Genomic DNA, 18,628 nt, shown 5'->3' on the forward strand with positions numbered 1-18,628 from the left:
CTTTCTCTAAAATTGCTAGCCAACGTTGAAGTATTTGGCTTACAGGAAGCTTGTTGATCACAACATCCTTTCTCCTCAAGGACAGAGTCATGTCCATCTTCTGATTAATAAAGATGGCATCAGGGTTTTTTCTCTTCATTTCATCCACCAATTGCTGTCTGAGCATTTCAAGACTGGAAGCATCCTGCCCATCTGGGAGGTCAGGTAAGTAGTTGACCTCCCCTTTCCTTGGCTTCTTAATGTTCTTGTCAGGTGGATCACTGCTCGTAGAGTATCTTCCTCTTTTCACAGCATTAACCATGACGTCTGTGTGTCCAAGGCTCCTCATTTTGGTTCGGTAATTTCCCATTTTGTCTTTCAAACTATTTTTCCATCCACAGTATCCAGAAGGTGATCCTGGTTCTTGAAGGCAGGGGTGAGTATTGACCAGTGCCTTTGCAACAGCTCGTAGATCCTTTGTAGTTGGGTATGCTTTGAAGGAATATATGGTTTCAGTTCCTTTGGCAATTTTAGATGCATTCCATCTTTCAAGTAGATTAAATTTGCTTGACACAGCCTAAATTCATCATCGACAGAGAATTTTGGAGTCAAAAAGATATCAGGCCATGGCTTTCTTTTCCTGGGGTAATTCCAAGGTCAATACTGTTTCTGAAGTACTTGGAGCATCACTCAACATATCACTTGATGTCTCCATTTCACCTGAAGAGAGTGGCACCAATTCAATCTCTGGAATGATTTTCACAGTTGGCTTCTGAGGGAGCTCTGACAAAACGATCAGATTGCAAAGTTCGTTATCAAACTCAGGATTTTGAAACTGTAAAGTAAAATTGTAGTCCAGTCTCAGAGTGTTTTTTAAACAACTAATTAATTCTTCAACTGAGCCTGGCTTTGATGTCAGCTTTACTTTTCTGATATCAGCTTCCGTAAGAATAACTTGCAAAGTCATGGTTTCTTTAGAAGCCATCTGGAAGGAAGGTACAAAAGAGAGTTCATTTAGCAAAGAATAAAACGCTTCAATGTCACCATCAGTTTACCATGTACACTATAGGCTGAAAGTGGAAGAATATCATTCAGGTGTTTAAGCTGAAGTATGCAAAAAGATGGCATATCTGGGCAGCAAAGCTCAAAAGAACGAAGGTGCTTAAAATACCACGATGTCATCACTTTGCACACAAAAAGTACCTCTGTATTCACTGCAACAATGTGAGTAATTTGCTTAAAATCACATAGCCCTGAACATGATCCAGCTGAAAGTATCATGTCTGTCTTATAATCAGTCCCATTAATGCAGACAGATGGTGCAACAAGAAGTGCTTGAGCTTGAGGGAGTTTTTGACCAAGTGCTCTTTGAATGTTCTCTGGGAAGGTGGTAACTAACACTGGTGTAACTTTAGCCATTTCTACATCCAGCTTGAAAAAAGAACTGCAGTCTAGCTGCAGTTCTGGGCAGCTTGAAGTTCTTGAAGTTCTGGGCATTACGTATAAACTTGAAAAACTTATGTTTTCCTTCAAAACGCATTGTTCAGACTTCAGTAAGTGGACCATGTACCCTAATCAGTTCAGCGTAGTGTTCAATGTAGTGGTGTTTTGGTCGTAGTGTAAAGTCAGGGAAGGTTGACTGCAGAAGGTCCCTATGCTCTGCTACTTTGTAGTCAAGGATGTATAAAGACTCTTCATTAAACTGAGGTACCACAACTAATGCAACAATGTCCTTGAGGAGCATAAGTATTTCCCATGTGTTGTCACCCTCAGGAATGTTATGGCCAATAAGCAGAGTAAGAAGCCTAATTAGACACCAATTCTCATGGCCATTTCCCCCAATTGTGCCCTTGGTTGAGAAGGCCTTTGAAATCAGCTGAGGCTGATCAGTTTTGTCAGCAAATGTATAAGGAAATTATCTGATAACTTCATTCAACACATCTAAGGTGATGTATTTCTTTGCCATCAGGTCTTTGAGGCAAAGACACAACTCCATTGGGACTATTCCCTCAATGACATCATGTAATATGTCTGGGGGATAACCACCAATGACATGAAAATGCTCCAAATTTGCTGTGAGTGGGCATTGTCTTTGACCTGAATTTGGATCCTGCAATGTTTCTTGCACATGCCTGTTGTGTGTATCTCTCTCTCTCTGAGTTGAAATGTGCCAAATCTTACCTCTTGGTGTTGTGTGCCAATCCTGGATGCCATGCAAAATCTGCAAAACTTGTCCACAATGAAGCTTTCATAAAATCCTGCAAGAGAATGGGCACCGAGGTTATCTGCTGACACAAAGAGTACTGTCCCTTTAACACTTCGACCAAGATGCTCAATGTAGACCCCATGCTGTTCGAGAGTGGCTAAATCACAAAGAAGTGGGTGCAGAGCTCTTTCATAACCACACTCTTTAACTGTTTCAGTGTTTCACAGAAGAGCAAGCTGAATTGAGTTTAGTGTAGATCTGTATTTTCCATGCAAGTTTGCAATAACCCAATAAAGTGCACACATCTTATGTTTTCTTTTAGATGTTCCTAAAGGGTTAGCCACTTCGAAATCATCAATGTACAGACCCAGAGCGATTGTGAATTCATTACAACTAAGAAGTGCATTCTCTCTAAAGTTTGAGCAATCATTACATGTCCTATTCATGTGTTTTATGTTCTTGTTTTGACATAGCCTTATCCAAAATATCTTTCTTGTTTAACATTTTTTTGTAGCATCTGTAAGAGGGGAACATATGCTACTGTTTTTCTTCCTTTCTCAACAACAAACTCTATAGGCATTACCAGAGGAAAGTTGCACATTACATATGATGCTCTCCTTTTACTAGTTGCAAGACATCCATTTTTTCCACATGATTTGGACAATATGTCACTGTCTCTGCCACAGACTCAACCACCTCTTTCAAAACTGACTCATCTACATCTCCAAAGTCTTTCTGAAGAACAGCCTTCACATTCTTGTGCAAAAGTGGCAGGGACAACTGAACTATTTGGCAAAGCTGTTGAATTACTTCCTGAACAGAGTTCTCTGGCATGTGAAGGATGGTTTGCATTTTTAAAAAAAGAGCTGCTAAATTATGTTCCAATTGTTCTCCTAAATCTTGAAATTGTGTTTCGCTTGCTTCTGCATTAAAATCATCTTGGCCAAATTCACCTGGAAGCATCTCCTGCACAGCTCATTTCTGAGTGTCAATTACACTGTCCTCAGTTTCATTCTCATTACTCTCTATTCTTACTATTAACTCTGGTTTAAACATTCTCTCATTTTGATCTTGGTGATGCTTAATTTTGTGTGCACTGAACGTGGAATATACACTGCTTTCAAAGCTACAGCCTTGAAATGGACATTGAAATTTTGGTGGTCTTTGAGATGTCTACGCCAAAGGAGGGCAAAATATATTTAGTAATCTGACAGGGTTCAAGAAAATCACAAAGTTGACAGTGAAACTTAGCTTCAAATTTTCCCCCCGATTGTTGTTTTGTATTAAAACGGGATAAGTGTATTTTAAGGCTATTGAAAGACTTAAAACTACATAAACATTCTTGATATAGGCATGGAAAAGGCTGGCTTCTTGCATAGCTCCCATGTTTAAGTCTGTAATGTTTTAACAAGTATCCCCTTTTGTCACAAGCAAATATGCAATACTTACATTTCCAGATCATCTTGATTAGCCTTGCTTTGAACTTGAATCTGCAGAGTAACAAAAAACATTAGATTGCTTTTTACATGATGACAAGAAAAAAATTATATATTTTGATCCGTTATCTACAAAATTTCTATCCAAAATAAAGTACTATCTAGCTATCTATTTATTTATTTAGCATGTCATGATACAATAGACTCACATTAACTGAAAATGTATGAGCTAACACCACGCTGATGAGCACGAGGTTGCATTTCTTTAAGACAACTACATGGGCTAGTATTTCTTGCGGGCAGTCGAATTTCAATTTAAGCTATTTTAATACTTCACTCACAAAGAAATGTAAAAACTTCTCAAAGGTTAAAGGGTTAGTTCACCCAAAATTGAAAATTCTGTCATTTATTACTTACCCTCATGTCGTTCCACACCCGTAAGACCTTCGTTAATCTTCGGAACACAAATTAAGATATTTTAGTTGAAATCCGATGGCTCGGTGAGGCCTTCATAGGGAGCAATGACATTTCCTCTTTCAAGATCCATAAAGGTACTAAAAACATATTTAAATCAGTTGATGTGAGTACAGTGGTTCAATATTAATATTATAAAGCAAAGAGAATATTTTTGGTGTGCCAAAAAACCCCCAAAATAACGACTTTTTTAGTGATGGCCGATTTCAAAACAGACGAAAAAGATATCATTTTACACAACAGATGACATTTTCGGTCATTTGTTTAATGAGAATTATTGATCAAAAAAGGTTAAGCATTAGATTTTAAATGTGACGATCCCACATCCTGTCGTAACATAGAACTATATATAAGTGGCGGTTGCGACTGATCGATACGACACGATGGCGAACGTTAACATGTAAACACAGCCTAAATTTACATTTAATTTTACTGGCTAAATGTTATACATCTTATTTATCAATGTTTTATAATGTATTTGCTGTTTCAGACCAAAATGTAAAGTCCTACTCACCAGCAAACGTTGATGAAAATGCACGCTGCATCCATGTCTGACGTCAGTTCAAAGAGCCAATCAACATCTTCCTTGTATTGCGTTGCATTGACAACAGACTAAAATAAGCTAAGTACATTCAATTTAAACAATTCAATAGAATGAAAAATATCATGCAAATCGTACAACAAACTAAAAACATGGAGTAATTGTGCATTGTGTTTATGTTTATTGTACCTAAGTAGTTTGAATTAAAACAATTTCAGGGATAAAAGTGTATGTTTAAATGATCATAAATGATCACTGAAGTTATACATATATATAATATATAAACTATTAAATATTTCCTCCCTTACAGCTAAATAAAAAATAGACACAGTTCATCAGACACATTAACCATAAGTTGTCACAGATTAAAATGCCAATAGTCTATAGACCTCATATTTATTTATTTATTTTTTATTTTTTTGTGAATGAAAACAAGGAGGCATAGGCATAATTTGTGGGAGGGACGGGTGGGGCGGAAAGGACATGTCCCCACCACTTTTTGCCAGAGTCGATATTGCCCCCATCAATTTTTAAAACATCAGTTGACTAGCAGAATAATAATTTTGTTTGTTAAATAAGAGGTGATCTGATGCTGGAATGTGTTTACAATAGCATGCGCTGATTAAACGTCCCAGAAGATCACACAATTTTCACAACTCACTACTTTGAAAACTTTTTTTTTTTTCTTTTTGGGAGTTTTGTCTGTAATGAAAGTTTTTTGTTTTTTTTTCTCAGAAATATGTTTGCTGAACAATTAGTATTCTGGTACACATAATGCAATTCATTGAACACGATGTACTTCTCTCCCTCAGTCTTGTTTTCGTTTGTTTAAGAAATTAAATATGACTTTTTATTACAGCTAAAAATATAATAAATTAAATGTTTTCAATATATATATTCATTTTTATGAAAATAATATATGTATATGTTCTTAATTTTCATAAAAATTATAATACATTATAACACAATGACCTAAGCATTGGACTAGCAACACCAAGGTCATGGGTTTGATTCCTAGGGGATACATGAACTGACAAAATGTACATCTTGAATGCACCGTAAGTCGCTTTGAATAAATGTGTCTGCCAAATGCATAAATGTAAATGTTCCAGGCTTGAATATCCACACTGAGAAGAGCTGTCCATGGTCCTGATACAGTTTAACAATGTGACCTACTTTGTTGAAACTTTATCACCACCTTATAAGACCTCCATTTATTGCATATGCAATCTTCATTAGTTTGGACGTGTCTCAGCAGTGCTGAATGTGTCTTAAATTGGCTGTCTTACACAGATGTTGCTTCTGAGCATCATAAGTTACTTTATGAGTTCTGTGCATGCAGAGAGCTGTAGTCTACGTGATTTGTTGCACCTGGATCTTGACAGTTTACAATATCTGAGCATCTCATTGCTGTGTCTGTAGCGATGTCTTTGCTTGTCAGCACTGATGTTTTGATGTGCAGCAGGAAACAGGCAAGGATGGGATGCAGGCCTAATCCATCTAAATGTTAATACTATAGCCATTAATTACCCATGATGCAGTGTCACATTAAACCATCAAATATTTATAGTCTATTGTGATACAGCTGGCACATTCATCTCAATCAGAGTCAATCCCACCTTCAGCTTGATGGTGTCATATCCTTCCCCCCGGCTCCACATGACTAAATCATCAACAACAAAACTGATAGCCCCAATGCAAAAGAAGTGATTTGAAAGTGAGGCAACATTTTAATGAAACTTTAATTGAGTTGTAGGGTATATCATGTAGTCTGAAGCATGCAGACCATGTTACATGCTATTGCCTCATAGCTTTAGCTTAACAGATTTAGACCTCGAGTGTTATCAATCTTAATCACAGCTAAATACATCCTGCCTCTATCATACATAGCGATGTCATTAAGATACAAGGGTTCTACATCATCACATTAAATATTTTAGGAGAAAATATATTAAGCTACTAATAAGCAACATCCAGGAGAATTCCCGAATTTTGGCCCGCTCCTTTTTAAAAAAATATATATATATATTTTTAATTTATTATTATTTTATATGATTGCCTGCCCAAATGTATTAAAGTGGTAATTTCCGAATTCAGCATTTGATAACAAATATATAAATAAATCATAAATCTTGAATCGGTACTTGACGGCAACACCATTCGGCTCATGTGCGCATACCACTATTGTCAGTCGAATACTGTATGCTAAAGGACATTATTATTATCTATTGTAAAACTACATTAGTAATTATAAGACAGATTCACATCGATTTAAATATAATATATAGTATATTTTATAGTATAAGTAGGTAGGGAGGAGCAAGGGCAGACAACACAAAATTATGAGTCATAATAATGCAATAACATGTTCATTATTAGGATGCAGGTGCAGACAAATTACATTGAGATGTTTGTTTTGCAACAAAGTGTAGACAGTTCTGTTCATAACAGTAGACGTCCTGGTGAAGAAGTGCCAGATAAAAAAAAAAAGAAAAAAAAAGCACACTCATTCTGTATGATTTAAAAGCCTTTTGAAAAATGGGGACATGGGGTAATGTCCTCATAAGTCACCCTCTCCTTGTAATACCTTATGTCATACCCATGTCATTATACAAATTTGTGTCCTGATATGTCACAAAAACGCACACACACACACAAACACACACACACACACACACACACACACACACACACACACACACACACACACACACACACACACACACACACACACACACACACAAGGGAGAGACAGAGAGATAGGGAAAATGAAAAGAAAAATAGAAGTGAAGGTGAATCCTTAATTATTTTGCACAGCCTCAGCCGTAGACCTTTTATGTGATGGCCATACAAAAAATAGGGTTGTCCATAATTTTATAATTTGTTGCGGGTTTATGGGATGGCCTGGATGAGTGGCCTGAAATTTTGTCCCTGGCCCTGCTAAATAAAATAGATGACAGTGTCTAGCTGGTTCTGCATACAAAAACATCCTGTATGAATGGCTTCTTACACATTCTCTGCTGCCTGCTCTTGATAAGTGTGGTTTGGCATGTTGTCTACAGCACTCAGTAAATAAAAAAAAAAAAAAAAAATATAATAAATAAATAGATATATATATATACAGTACAGTTCAAAAGTTTGGAACCACTAAGATTTTTAATGTTTTTAAAAGAAGTTTCGTCTGCTCACCAAGGCTACATTTATTTAATTAAAAATACCGTAAAAACAGTAATATTGTGAAATATTATTACAATTTAAAATAACTGTTTTCTATTTGAATATGATGCAAAGCTGAATTTTCAGCATCATTACTCCAGTCTTCAGTGTCACATGATCCTTCAGAAATCATTCTAATATGCTGATCTGCTGCTCAAGAAACATTTAATGTGTACAATTGTACAAAATATTTGTGTACAATATTTTTTTTTCAGGATTATTAGATTAGAAAGTTCAAAAGAACAGTGTTTATCTGAAATCTAATCTTTTGTAACATTATAAATGTCTTTACTGACACTTTTGATTGATTTAATGCATCCTTGCTGAATAAAAGTATTAATTTCTTTAATTTCTTTTCAAAAAAATAAAAATACAAATTCTTACTGACCCCAAACTTTTGAACGGTAGTGTATAATGCTACAGAAGCTTTGTATTTCAGATAAATGCTGTTCTTTTGAACTTTCTATTCATCAAGGAATCCTGAAAAAAAAGTACACAACTGTTTTCAACATTGAAAATAATCATAAATGTTTATTGAGCAGCAAATCAGCATATTAGAATGATTTCTGAAGGATCATGTGACACTGAAGACTGGAGTAACGATGCTGAAAATTCAGCTTTGCATCACAGGAATAAATTACTTTGTCAAATATATTTAAATAGTACACAGTTATTTTAAATTGTAATAATATTTCACAATATTACTGTTTTTTACTGTATTTTTAATTAAATAAATGTAGCCTTGGTGAGCAGACGAAACTTCTTTTAAAAACATTAAAAATCTTAGTGGTTCCAAACTTTTGGACTGTATTGTATATATATATATATATATATATATATATATATATTTTTACTTTATGAAAATAATGTAAAATCTGCAAATAAATAACCTAATATATAAAAAATAACATTTATTTTATCAATTAGCATGTTACATTAATAACCAGAATCATTTTATGCATGAAAGAGCAAAAAAAGTAATTTATTTTATTTGTTATCCAAATTTGTTCAAATTGTATCCAAACTGTTTTTTGTATAAATTTTTGCTGAAAAGCCTATGATCTGTTCCATCGTTACAAAATGTGCCCGCCATGAGTCACAGAAGGTCACAGTTTTCTTTTCTCTTGGGCAATAACAGTTGAAATATTCACTATATTTTTTTGCAGTATGGACGTTAAGGTATGTGCCTACTGCCTATACAAAAAAATTGACTTTCAAAAATAAGCCTACTCTGAGATACATATTCACTGATGTAAAAGGTGTGACAGGTAGCCCAGGTTTCATAAACAGACCACTGAAACACAGCATAAGGTTAGAAGAAAAGGGCATTTCATATTACTTTAAATCTACCCACACTGTTTGAGGTCTTAACATGCTTGACACATTATACTTATTTAGCTTCAGAAGCAAAGGGACAATTTAGCATGTTTGTTGACGACATATATGCAGATCACGAAGGACCTGAATGAGAAGTCCTAGTTATTGGTATTTTTATGTCAATTTATGGTAAAAGCTGAATTTTCCTCTGAAGCTATGACTCACTACACACAGTCCATTAACTGACGTTGTGAAAGCCTGTTTCCCTCCTGTACCTGGCAGCACTCCCATATCCATTTTATAACTCTCCTCTGAAAAGACTCTGGTTTTCCTTTTCACACTAGTCAAAACAACCTCTTTTCATTGGATTCTAAGAGTCGCCTCTCTTTTCTTCACTCACAACAGGTCTGTGATTTACTGCTCTCTGCATGTTCCCATCTGGCCATCTGTGTACTGTAAAAAAAAGAAAAGGATTAATTACACATTTGGAGATGTGTATAAATATAAAATACGTATTTTTCTAGTTCTTTCCGATATTTCTGCTGTGATAATTGTCGATAATAGTCGAGATATTTTAGTAAAATATGGTATCAGAATGCAATATTAGAATTAATGCATCTATAGATTTGAACTCCAACATTGCTTTAGAGTGAACAATCTTAGTCACTGAAAAGGTTCTGTGACATTACTATAGTGTGAACAGTACATGTAAATATTACACATGTTCAGAGCTTGATAATAAAATGCAAAAATGCTCAACAATGCTTTTTTCCCTTGGAATTGCTGGCTTAGTTCTCCTTAAATTCACCACCATTTATGTTGAAAATATATAAAATGCAGTCTCATTAAAAATAATGATATGCCTGAAACAAAATCTAAAGTTCCAAAGATTTGCAAGTGTTTGATATTGGATAAATTTGTCCACTGCCATTAGTGTTCAAGCACCTGATCTGAGAATCAGTTTAAAGACATTAGAGAGTAATCAGGTTACTGATCAGCATTCAACTCCTTTCTTATTTCAAAAGAATATGACCGAGTCAATTCATCAAACTGAATGCAGCTTCAGCTAATGCTGTATTAGTTTTAATGCTCAGAATCTTAACTATTAATTTTGGCTGCTATAGCTGATATGGAAAATCTGTGTTGGCAATCTTTGTATAGTAATGCTTGAGTAATGAAAGTAAAAACAAATAAGTCAGAATAAGTGGATGATAAAAAATACTTTTACGTTTCCCAATTCACCTACTTATACTACACTCTAAAAGTATGTACTCTTTTTGTGAAGAAAAGTACAAGAGTTGATAAGCTTTGGGACATACTATCACATCTGAAATCTTTATCGGACACTCTGTCGCATAGTTATGTGCATAAACTGGCCTGTCAATCATCTTGTCACAGTTAACATTATCTAAACCTCTCGTTGGTGGAGCACATCCGCCATGCATGTTTGTAGTTTTTTAACACTTTTTATTTGTGTTTGTAGTTCTGAACCAAATCTTCCTCCAAAGCGCAAAGGGTTGTGGGAAATATTAGCCATTATAGTGCAGTGTGCACGGATCCAAAAATATACCGGAAATAGACCATCCGAGGACATTTGGCATTCTCTTTTCAACATACTATTCTTTGGGACACACTTATTCTAATCTCACATACTATATAGGGTGGATATTATGCATATTGGTACATGGGGATATACTTACTGTATAGATAAAACAAACAAAAAGACAAAGTCAAATTAGCCAACAAATTATGACCCTCGGTGCTTTGAGCAGCTCTATAATGATGACTGTTGTAGAATGATGGGCATGAAAAATGCTTGTTTTAAACTTGGTTCAATTATTTTGCAATTCTGCAGAGATGGGTTTATTCACAAAACGATGTTTGTTTGGGTTCTATTTTATTTCATTCATGTATTCAAGCAATACTTAACCAGTCAATAAAGTGGAGGTTATATTGGCTTACTGTCAGGCCTGGGGTCATGCTGTTTAAATACTGCTTGGAACAATAAAGCTGTAAATGCTTTCAGGAATCAGAATTTAATATACAAACATACATCAATTTTACAACAACAGAGAGCCAAACCTGTGGATTGAAAGTAATAGTTTGTTCAAATGTGCTGATTTTCTGCTGTTTAATATCTTGTTATTAATAAGAGATTAATTTTAGACTGACTGAAGAGTGTCACCAAGCCAGTGAAAAAAAAAAAAAGGGTTTTCATCCAAATAGGTTTGGGACACAGTCTCAGTATTCATATCCAGCAACTGAAAATTCTGCAGAATGAAACATCTATGAATATATTCATAAGTGTATTTTCACCAAGGAATTGTGAAGGGAAATTTATTCCATTCAGAGGAACAAAGTAAAGACAAATAAATGTCATCGCTAATTATTAATGTTGTCAGGTGGAGAATTGGCTGCCTTTCATTTCAAACTGCGTAGCATGTTTACACAGATTGCTTTATTCTCATTGTAAGATGACGAGATTTGTTACATTCATGGTCAAAAATCAATACAGTATATGGTAACTAAACAATAGAGTTTGTATTTCAGTCTAAAAGGAAACAAGAAGTTAGATTTAATGTGTAAAAAGTATTTTGCAAGGGGACAAATACAATTAAAGCTGCAAGCAGCGATGAAAGGCTACCCGTTGGCCTTAGGAAAACAGTGAACAATGGGTGACATGCATGTAAGCAAGTAAAAATAGGAGAATTTTGGCAAAGTCATTTCAAAGTGCCAAACTTCCACACTTTGACTGTAACTGAATATTGTCATGTTGATGTCTTCAGGCCAGGACTATTATCAAACGTGAAGTTTGGAACAGATCGGACATTGTGTGCCTGAGTTACAACAACTTCCTGTTTCATGGCGAAACATCGAAGTTTGTCAGGCTGCCACATACACGCCCTTCAGCGAAAACTCAAGATCTTCGCAATTTAACATTAGACTGACCTAATATGATGTTGATCTGATTAAAGCTCTAGGAGGAGTTCATTAAAGTACAACGTCTGGAAAGAGCAAAAACTACAAAAAATTTGCAGAGAAAACTCAAAATATTTCACTTCCTGTTGGGTTTACAGATTTTGCACCTAGGGACTTCTTTGTGGGTATTGGGCTGTGACATGTGCCTACTGAATTTCATACTTGTATGTGAAACGTAGCACCAAGGGCGCTTTTGAAATTGAAATTTTGTAGGTGGTGCAATCGAGCCATTTTGTACATCACCTAATTCTGAAACCTTTATCAGATGTAAAATTTCACCACTTCTGAGGCGTGTGCAAAGTGTCATGAGTTTTCGAGCATGTTTAGGCCCTCAAATATGCGATTCATTTCGGAGAAGAGTAAAAATTGACTGAGAAATTACAATAAGGTCCTCACACCAACGGTGCTCGGGCCCAATCAATAATTTTAACTAAAATGCCTTTAATGTCCTCCAAACCCTCTAAAATATGATACAAAACAGTTCATAAAAATTCCATTGTAAGATCAGGATTAAATGCTATCCTTATATGATTTTGATGAATACACAAGGTTTTGAGAAAAGTTGTCTCTCCTCATGGCTTGTTAAGAGCAATATGAGTACCATACTGCACAAGGTATTAAATTATTTTACTCAAAATAAAGTAGTTGTAGAGGTTGAACTAAATGTGTTTTGTTTTTGTTACCCAGCCTCTTCAGGACAGAGTAGTTCTCAGTGCCATCGAATTGGTGCATTTCTATGGTAAAATACAGGTTTTTGCACATTTAGTTTTATCTATAAAATCATTACTGTGCTGTAAATCAATTAATTTTATGCAAAGCAACACACAGGGACACGATGTGAGTCACCTAAACGAGTGTCACATCGGTCTTTTCGCTTGACGGAACGCCTGATGCCTTGCATAAAAATAAAGATATTAAATTATTCTTATTTGTGAAGATACTAAATCTAAATACTACTAAATAAATAATTATATGAATATGATACTCATCCAAAAAAAAAAAAAAAAAAAAAAAAGGAATGTATGAAAATATATGAAAAAAAAAAAAAAAACTAGTATTATAGTAAAAATATGTAAATATGTAAATATTAATGAATAAAATTTAAGGTGAATGTGAGTGTCAGATGACCTCTTACTCCTTATACCTCAGGGCCCCAGCTAAGGAATTTCACCTTAAAAGTAAAATAAAAAATCATAGATTATTGCTGAATAACTAAAATTGTGTAAATTGGAGGGAGTTTGTCATCTGACCAATCTTTTTTCTGAAGGACTTTTGAGATATTGTTGTAGAGCCTCTTCTGTATTACAAACACAAGGGAGACAAAAGTATAATAAAATAAATGTTATTACCAAAAAAAATTAAACAAGAGCAATCAACACAACTATTAAATGAATATCATGAATGGTTGCACTTCATTGTACAGTACATGCACTTATGGGTACTTACTGTGTACTTACCTAAGAAAGTACTGGGTAATACAGGGTGACTACATGGGTTAAGGTTAGGTTTAGGGGTAGGTTCAGGGTTAGTACCTAATTACTAGTTATTGTAATTTTTATAATAAGTACATAGAATGTACATGGGGAACAGGACCGTAAAATAAAAGTGCTACCCCACGAATGATAAAGGAATAAGATGCATAAAATACAAGTGATTAAGTTGTTCATGGCTATGGCAGAGTTGCGTTATCTTATGGATAGATAAATTGTTGAAACTAAGCATCAGCTACATTAGCTCTAATGTAAATTAGAAAATCATATACTGATAATATTCAACAATTCCAAGTGATATTTACATTCCACCTTCCACATGGTTGAGTGAACAGTCCGATGTCGGTGACTGGACCCGGAATCCGTTCAACTGCCTTGAACACAAATGGGGGGTGCTGATCACCTTGAGGTGAAGGTTTGCTCGCTGGAGATGTGTCTGATTTGTCAAATGTGTGTCTTTTGCCTCTCTGGGCTAGAGACTCAGAACACATTAAATCTGCTTTATGTCTCTCTGGTATGGAGACACCATTGCAAGCTGAAGACTCAGAAAGGTGTATCTGTTGCTGCTTTCCCTGTAATAAGCCAGAGATTTAGAATTGTGTATCTGTTAATGTCTCACTGGACGAACCAGAGACTCACAACAAGGAGTATCTGTTGAAACGGTACATTTATCCCTTTCCGATAAGGAGGAGATTGCAATTTGGCGCTTTTCCATTCCACTGCTGTGATTGGCTGCTGGCATCAGAGCCCTTTTTCCCCTGTGGAACTAAACTACATTGTTTTTTCCCTACAGGAACTACACTACAAGGAGCTTATGGACTTTCAGTTTTATTTAATTGTAGTTTTTGTTCATTTATTATGTTCAAAAGACACTTTGAATTCAGCCATTTTGAAAATGTGGCACTTGCAACAAATGGTCTGGGGGTGTTATTCATTTTAACAAGCTAGCTTGTATTATGTATTATGTATTATGTACTACAGTATATGGCCAACACACAGCATGTTTCTGAAAACACACCAATATTATAGAGCTTTCCAGTGCAAGCAAACACTGAACATAGTATCCAACATGAAATACTCCCAGAAGTGTGTTGTGATACACAGAACCAATTAAGTGCTGCAAAGAGGAAATAGAAGAAAACCAGTTTCACAAATGAATTTAGAGCACTCAGCACACCATGCATAAATTACATCTACTTAAGTGTCCTTCTTGTAACTGTACTGTAGACCTGGAGGAACATTATACCGCTTACAGTGCCATTTGCTTGTATACGGCTTGACTGATAAAAATTGCATGGTAAAATTATGTGCAACTATTCGCAAAACAAAACCAATTTATAAATATTAATAATATTAATAATGTCACAACTGAAGAAGGCAGACACGAGGATAGAATCAACAAGACTTTCAACAAGACAATGGTGTGAGTGTGAGAGTGGTTTAAATAACAGTTCTTGATTAGTGACACCAGGTGCAGGTGGTTAGTATTCTCGGGAAAGGGAATGAGTGGGAGGAACTGATGAGTCTGGCAGTCTGGAGGTTTTAGATGGAGTTGTGACAGTACCCCCCGCAAGCAGCTCCCGAGGACCGGGGAGTGTGAGCTGCCTCTACCTCTGGGTGCTGGACAATCTGGGTATTGAACGTGGAATTCTGTTAGAAGAGCTGTGTCTAGGATGTCGTGATGAGGATCCAACATCTTTCCTCAGGCCCATAGCTTTCCCAGTCAATCAGGTATTCTAGGCGGCTGGAGACGAGGATGGTACAGACATCGTACACCGGTCCTTCGTCTAACACCAGTGGAGGAGGAGGCTTGTCTGCAGGAATAGGAACAAGAGTGGGATTATAAGGTTTGAGGAGGGAAACATGGAATGTGGGTGCTATGCGGTAGTGTGGTGGTAAGATGAGCCGCTAGGTCCTTTCGTTGATTTGGCATTGGATGGTGAAGGGACAGATGAACCTGGGACTCAATTTGCAGCAGTGCAGTCGGAGGCGGATGTCCTGGTTGGATGGTATACCGGAGTGTCAGATCTTCTGATGTCGGCCTGACTCTTGTGCCTCCTTATCGCCCTCTGCAGGTGTACGTGAGCTGAGTCCCAGACCCTCTCGCTCTCCTGAAACCACTGACTCATAGCTGGAACCTCAGAGGGCTCTCCTGACCAGGGAAATGTGTGGTTTGAAGCCGGGTATGCACTTGAAGGGTGTGAGACTAGTGGTGGGTTGCTGGAGGGAATTCTGTGCATACTTGGCCTAGGTGATATACTGGCTCCAGCTGTGTTGACCATTATGACCTCAGGAATTGGCCAATCTCCTGTATTTTTTGTTCGGTCTGCCCGTTTGACTGAGGATGGTAACCAGATGATGGGCTCACTGACACACCTAGGAGCTGGAAAAAGGCCTTTCATACCCTCGAGATAAATTGGGGACCTCGATCAGACATAATGTTTTCTGTAAAGCCTAATTTTTTGAAGACGTGGTGAAACAAGGCTTCTGCGGTTTCCATGGTGCTATGGAGTCCCGTCATTGGAATCAGGCAGCATGCTATGGAGAATCGGTCAACAGCTACTAGAACACAGATGAGAGAATCTGACTTGGGGAGGTCGGTAATGAAATCAACTTCAGGTGTGACCAGGGTCGGCTGGGTATGGGCAGTGGGAGAAGTTTACCTCACGGTAGGTGGAGAGGTGGCTTGGAGATGGCACAAGTGGGACAGCCTAGGACATATCGTTGCACTTCCTGAGTCATATGGGGCCACCAGTACCGGTTGCGGAGGAGCGATAGGGTTTGCTGGCTGCCTGGGTGCCCTGAGCATAGGGAGGAATGAACAGGGTCAGGCATAAGGCGGATAGAACATAAATCTTACCCTCAGGACCTCCCGGCAGAGTGGGCCCTGAGCAAGTGGCTTCAGCAATCCATTCATCCATGGATATTGCTGATGATGACGACTGGAAGGGGTATGTGTTGGGGTACTCCTGTAGGGGTTTTGTGAGCAAGCATATGGGACAATGCATCGGCCTTGACGTTCTTATTTCCAGGTTGGTATGTAACGGTGAAGTTACACCGGGTGAAGAATAATGGCCAACGGCCTTGTCATAAGTTGAGGCGGAATGCTTCCCAGGGGTACTCAAGATTACGGTGACGAACCCTTTGGAGTATGTGGATAATTGTTGTTGCTTTTTTTTTCCTGGAGCTTTAGATTTTGAATCTCTGATTTCCAATGCGGTCCCTACTGTATCTTATTCCTCTCTCTGCTACTACAATCTCAACAAGTCTCCTGAACTATCTCAAGGGCTATCTCAAAACTATCATTCTCACTCTGTAAATCAGCTGCTCCTCCATTCTGTTTCTCTCCATTTTCGTTGAAGGTTACACAAGCTGATTCATTTTCTACTCGCCATATGGGCTCCTGTCTATATAGCACTCCAGCTGAACTGCATCATCCTGTTTTCTTTAGAGGCTGCAGCTTTGTTAACAGTATCTTGTATGACACACGTGTACATGTGCAGAAGCTAAAGATTTGATATTCATTCAAGTGAAGAATATATACAGAATGCACAATTTTGGGGTGATAATCTTTTTTTTTTTTTTTTTTAATATATGAAACTGAACTTTCTGAAAGAAAACACTTATTCTCCATATAAACTCTGTCTAGAAATCTCTTGCATCCATATCATCCAGCAAACCCATAGCAGCCAGCAGTGAATGTGCTCTCAAATACACGCCTTTACACTTTGTAAGTTAAAATATGCAAAATACACCTTAGTTAACTGTAAAAATATTAACTGTTCCTACTGAACCTGACTAACTTTCCATACAGAGCACTGCTATCTGGTGCTATGTTTTGTATGGATCTGTTTGACAACTGAATTGTATATACTGCTCCTTGCTGAAGAGTAATTGTCACAACATGTATATGCATCATGTCAGTCACGTCTCACGCAGGTGTTTGAGCCCTGCAGTTCAGTGGCAGCTCACTGACAGTGCATGCACAGAGATCTCACCAACACTCCTGTTATAATCAACAAAGCTGTCTACACTGCACAATGCATCTCTTATTTACAAGATAAACACACCTTGCAATGTCCTATTCAAGCAATATGGTGTGAGAGTTGTAATATATTGTGAACATATAGTCATGGTTAAAAGGTGTTGCTAGGCAGGAAACAAAACAGATAATATACCATAAAATCATAAAAAAATTAAATACACAAATGCTAAATGCTAATTAATGAAGTGACATTCTTAGACTATGTAGTCCATGACATAACAGACTTACTTTGGTTTCAGGTGATGTTTGTTCAGAATTAAATGTACTGTGAAATAAAAATGTAGGCATCTCAGACAAATTTTCCACATTTTTCAGTTAATTGCACAAACCACAATTGTAATTCCAATTATTTATTTATTGTGCAGGTTAGGAAAAGATTTGAAAAGAAATGACTCACAGCATGGAATGTCTCAAACTGCATCATTTCCATCCATATTTCTGCTCAATGTGATTTCTGTTCACCGAGTTCCTGCATTGAAAATAACAGTTCCTATGAAAAGAGTTCTAAAGCTTCATTAAAACTTTTCCAAAGCAAACGCCCATCTTCAGTCCTCCCATGGGATGCAGGGAGCCCCAGATCTCTGAGCCTGTGCACCTCATTAAAGGCTGTGACATCCCAGCACTCTTTAAACAACTGTATAATGTCTTATTTTACGACATCAACATCAGAATTTTTATTTAAGAAGGAAAACGTAGGCTCGGAAAAGAAGTCTTATGTGAGGCATAACCAATTTCATTTAATTTATTTCTTTTAACCGTTTTAATCTTCCTTTGATTGGGCTTAATCAGCACCTGCAGGAATGCACTCTATCCCCCTGGGGTTAATTTAGCCCTAGGAGCTCGGTGTAGCAATTTTCCAAATGCCACTGCAAACATAATTTATATTTTAAAACTTGAAACAATTAAATTTAGATGTCCTTAAACCTGTGCCATGGAGATAAAACT

General features: G+C 36.8%; 1 long non-coding RNA gene across 1 annotated transcript; it reads right to left on the reverse strand.

Moving 5' to 3' along the window:
* Nucleotides 1-2,049: 2,049 nt before the first annotated feature.
* Nucleotides 2,050-4,092, reverse strand: LOC125250041. The gene is made up of 3 exons (XR_007180712.1): nucleotides 4,039-4,092; nucleotides 3,635-3,675; nucleotides 2,050-2,237 (listed from the first exon to the last, which is right to left on the reverse strand). It is a non-coding gene; the product is annotated as an uncharacterized LOC125250041 (long non-coding RNA).
* Between the last annotated feature and the right edge of the window lie 14,536 nt (nucleotides 4,093-18,628).

This window comes from Megalobrama amblycephala, linkage group LG17 (genome assembly GCF_018812025.1).
Source record: "Megalobrama amblycephala isolate DHTTF-2021 linkage group LG17, ASM1881202v1, whole genome shotgun sequence".
NCBI lineage: Eukaryota > Metazoa > Chordata > Actinopteri > Cypriniformes > Xenocyprididae > Megalobrama > Megalobrama amblycephala.